Below are 5,052 nucleotides of genomic sequence, written 5' to 3'. Positions count from 1 at the left end.
CATTAATGAAATGAAGTCAAGATGAAGATGTGAAGAAATAAAACAAATCCTAAAGAAAATAATGCACCAAACACTTAACGAGGGCCATAAGCCACCAAACAATCTACCGATGAAGAGTAGATACAACAAGGCCAAGACTTTGGGGCCTTGATAAGTGTGAGGGACTCCAACGAGGACCAATAGAAAACAAGGGCTTTCTTGTACCTAGTAAAATACTGATGTGTGGGAGTTTTCATTTTCTATCCTCTTTATATACCTCATTACTTTGTTGCATCTTGATTGTACATGTGCTTTAGCTTTCCTACAGTTGCTAGGATTGGACCTAGTCTGCAAAACTTGTGTGTAGTAGAAATTGCAAAATAAACAAAAACCTAGTGCACATCTAGGTATAATTTGTGTAGGTTTGTATATGTTCAAGTTGTACATAGATTTTAAGTAACCCTAATTCAACAATCCCCCACACCCTCTTAGGGCATGTCACGATCACTTAAACGACTAATGGGTGATACGGTATACTTCCTTTATCCCAAAAATAAATAACTGATAGTGTTTTTTCATGAAAAAGTTATAGAATACTATACATTCTATTTATGAATCGAGTAACAAATGTTTTCTAAGGAATAAAGTAACCAATATCAACATTGTCGAGACAAAATCTCTACAACTAAAAAAAATTCGGAAGTCATTGTCTAGTTACTACTAATCGCTTCACCCCTCTCGTACGTAATCGCCTCGCTAATCAGCCCCGCGCCGAATGACGCCTAGCTCCGCAGCTCCCCCGCGCGGTTAGCCGAACCGCCGCCCGCCCGTGCACGCCGCCCAGCTCCCGCCCCCGCCCCGCTCTCCGCAGCCGACGACGCGCTCAACCGCGGAGGGCGCCGCCACCGCCAGCCACGACGTCCGCTTGCTCCTCTTGCCCCATCGCGCCGCGGCGTCGTACCTCAGCGGCGACTAGAAGATAGACAAGCTTAGCCTCGGACGAGACCGACGCCCGACGGCTTCCAACCACCTCCGTCGGAACCCTAGGGCAACCATGAGACGACAGCATCGTCGTCGCGCCGCCCCCACCCTGCGCCCCTGTCCCGGCCATCGCGCGGTCTCGCGGCTTCGGCGCTCCGTGCCTCTGCAGGACCGTGGCCGGCCGCCGCCTGCTCAGCCTCGGGCCTTGTCCGCCTCGCGCGTCGTCGGCGGCCAGTAACGCCCCCTTTGCCCTTTTGCCCGACGGCCTCCAGCATCCATCCAGATGACCAGCTCGAGCTCGTCCTCGCCACTAATTTCAGAGGTAATCATCACCCTGCCCGACTGTACACGAATTATGAACAATAGCCTATTTTCAGTTAATGTGTATTCCAATTGCGTTTTCAGAAAAGAACATTGCACATAACCTGCCAATTCGAACAAAACTGAGTTGTTGTATAGTGGATTGGTTCTACTTATATCCCACAAAAAATCAATGTACCTACTACTGCAAGTTTTCATGAACCGAGAGCAAAAGGCCACAATAGAGGGACCAATCCAAGCACTATTTCCTTTCAGTGTTGGATGGTAAACTAACATGGAGATTGTATTCGCGGAACCAATTAAATCATTAGGCGATGGAATTGACCATGCGTGCTTGGTTGTTTCGTGAACATGCTTTTACCATCTCAACTAATATATGCAAGAATGAAATGATCAAGGAAAGGACTTGCCCTGGCTTTTGTAGTTCTGTTGCTACTGAATCTAACTGACCTTGTGTGGGTTTTGTAAATTTATTTAATATCTACATGTTTGAGTTTGATAATCAACTGACATGTATGTGCTGATCTTAAAACTTAACCTAATATGACCTAATCTGAATGTATTTTGATAGATTTATTCTTTGGCTAATTGTTCTTAAACATGATTAAGTTACATTGCTAAAATTAAATCAAGTATCAATCGTATAATAAGCTCATGTCATTTGCCTCTGAGCAGGAACTCCAGGACGCCATCCTCATTCACGGCCACAGTGACAAGCAACTGCGAGGAGCTGTAGTACTCCATGCGGTGCTGCAGACGGTCCCTAACATATTCTTGTTGGCTGTGACAAATCAGGCAGCAGAATTGGTCTGCTATCATCGAAGTTCGGGCTTAACGCTGTCAGCGTGCATTACATCGTACATCTAAGTAAGTTTCGCCGCCATTCCCCTTATGTTTGAAACCAATTCAGCCCTGTGTTGTCATATGTCGATCGGTCAACAATAACAATGCAAAGAGACATGCAAACTTAAGAAGAGATGCCTAGACTGAATCCACAGTTTGTTCAGAGCTCTGAGATGCACAAGTAAATTCAGAGTCTCATATTCAACAGATGTTTAAATAGCTAGAAAGAAATGCCTCGTCGTATTCAAGTCAATAAGAAACTTCTAGATTTTCACTTGATAGCATTGGTAACAGTATTTTAGCTCATGCCACTGATTTAGTTGCATGGCCATTCAGCTTTTAGATAATGAATTTTTGATTATTTTACTCAGCCTTCAGATTTTCAATTGCTTCTGCCGTAATTGTTTTTCAATTGCTTCAATTAGTTGACCCTACACTGAACCTTGGAACCTTTCTGCAACCTGTGAACCTAAACAAGCAAACTCAGAATTCCCATCTACTGCAACTACAAGATACATGTGATGCCTCTCAGAACGCCTTTTGGTTTTACTTTATAAGAGTGGCTACAAAGAATTTTAGATTTTATTTTTATCTGTGCCACAAGCTCCAAAGTTCATATATATGTCATTGTGGTCAAGTGTTTAGAAAATTTTCTTGCAGAAATATGGCTGCAGGGTGCAGCCTAATGGTTAAGGTGATTCTCCTTTCCTGTCATAGAGTCTCCCTGAGAACTCCAAATTTGCTTCAAGAACGAGTGAAAAAAACTTTCACATTATTTTGATAGGAATATGTGTTCTTGTTTGACACAGTAGACATGCTTTGAACCTTGGAACCTTCATGCAAGCTCTGAAAACCTACACAAGCAAACTCAGAATCAGTTTCATTTCTTTGCAGAGAAACAAGAAGTTAAGAACGAGAAGAAACGAAGAAGCTGATTGATACCTCAGGTATCTCAAGTATCTCTGAATCTATTTTCTCTAGAATCAGTTTCATATGTGTTATCTGTGACGCTTGTGCTGATTATTCTGTGGTCGATGGCATTCAAATGGTCAGACTTTTGATTTATTCGATGGTTCGATACATCACCACTGCTGCATGTACCTCTCATAGCTGCTTGTGTGTCGATTTCTCCTCAACTTGAGCGTTCGCTTGCTTGTGTGTATCCATTTCAGTTGATAAACTTAATATGCTATAGGACATTTATATTTATCTGTCGCTTCCTGAAGTTTTGGTCTATATACAAAGTTGGGGTACATGGAACCTGTACTTTGCTTGACTGAAACATATCTGATGGAGCGATTAACTATATCCTGTTCACTAGCATGTCTGTTCTGATGCTATAAGATCCCCCAAGATGCAGTTGTTACTTGCATTACCATATCATTATTTTAGACTATGGATAGCAGGTCCATCCAAATTGCTGGTATGCCCTCTGGCTCAGTGCAAATTCTTTGTGGAAGCATATCTCCTTGAATTTGTTCTTTTGGGAATTGTCCCTGAACCTGCATTACCATATCATAATTTTAGACTATGCATAGCAGGTCCTGCCATATTGTTGGTATACCCTATGGCAAATAACAAATTCTTTAGTCAACCATTAGATGATTGAGATATTTAGTCAAGGTTCTGTGTGTGCTTGGCTGTTTGTCATTGTATTTCTTTTTCCCTTCCTCCAAATTATTGCTTGGGTATGAGAATTTGAGAATAAGTAACTGGATACAAATAGTACCTAAATGCATCAGTAACTCTGGAGTTTTTGTTTGATGACAGAGATAGAGTAGAACACATATGTTGGTCCTGAATTGGCATGAAGCTCATATGGGTGTGGTCTGATGGTCTCTATGTTTTTTGTTTTGAAGGAAACAGGTAGACTACAGGCAATTGTGGGTTATTTCAATGGAAAATAGGGGCTCTCCAGCACCATTGGGTGACAAGACTAACACTACTAATGGAGGTAAACAAGATACACGGGCATTTACCAGTATCATGCCCTTGGTAGAAAGGTGATTTAATCCTATTTGACCATAGAGTTGCAGAAGTCGGCCAATTTGAGTTAAATTGGTAACTACTTTTGCAATGGAAACTCCTCCTTTTATATTCTACTATATATACAATAGTAACAATTTAATGCTTCCTCAGGGACTCATCTGGTTATAATGTTCTACTTGCCATGCGTACGTGGAATGGCAAAAGGATAGAAACATCCATTTGCAATGTGAGCATTATCCTTTGTATATAATTTTCCTTTTTTCACCTACATACATTTTAACTATATATGTGTATAGAAATCTGGCAGGATAACTATGAAGTGAGGAAGCACATCTTGCTATACCTACTCACATACACGGGGAACCAAAACGCAGCCAACATACCTGAAGGTGTACGAGATTATCTTCGATGCTATATTAGTCTCACAAACAAAAAACAATGAATTGTCGCTTCCTTTTCCTCTGTCTAGGTGAAGTCAATAACGTCGTACTGGTTTCTTAGTTTGACTTATGTGTTTAATGTTAATTATTTGTGATGACATGAGATTCTACATATATTTTACTTGTGTGGTTGAATGTCATGAGATGTTTTACCTGTAGCAACGCACGGGCACTCAACTAATATATATTGAAATAGCATCATTAAAGGAAGCACAACATCCATGTGGCTTACTACATCTAGCATTTCTTCCCTCTTGCTCTTCGTCCTCTAGGTCACCAATATTGTAATGGTGTCTTTCTTCAGGTCATGTAACCAAGTGCTATGCATTCACAACCTTCTAGAGCTTCCTCAACACACCGATAGAGATCATGCTTGTACAAATGTATTGGAGTTGAATTGTTTACTTCCTTTTGCAACATATAAACTTGAGCAATCTAGTAGACAGATTTTTCACACATGGAGTGGAAAACACATTTTATGATGACTGATAAGATGATG

At 41.2% G+C, this 5,052-nt stretch overlaps 1 long non-coding RNA gene across 1 annotated transcript; it reads left to right on the top strand.

Moving 5' to 3' along the window:
- The first annotated feature begins 747 nt into the window (after nucleotides 1–747).
- Nucleotides 748–4,758, top strand: LOC136502097 (uncharacterized). Its single transcript, XR_010770420.1, has 6 exons — nucleotides 748–1,282; nucleotides 1,957–2,148; nucleotides 3,019–3,071; nucleotides 3,984–4,185; nucleotides 4,264–4,339; nucleotides 4,410–4,758. It is a non-coding gene; the product is annotated as an uncharacterized lncRNA (long non-coding RNA).
- Nucleotides 4,759–5,052: the final 294 nt, after the last annotated feature.

The sequence above is a fragment of the Miscanthus floridulus genome, chromosome 13 (assembly GCF_019320115.1).
Source record: "Miscanthus floridulus cultivar M001 chromosome 13, ASM1932011v1, whole genome shotgun sequence".
Lineage (NCBI taxonomy): Eukaryota > Viridiplantae > Streptophyta > Magnoliopsida > Poales > Poaceae > Miscanthus > Miscanthus floridulus.
The sequence above is the reverse complement of the archived record's forward strand: the minus strand, read 5'-3'. Positions and strand labels throughout refer to the sequence as shown.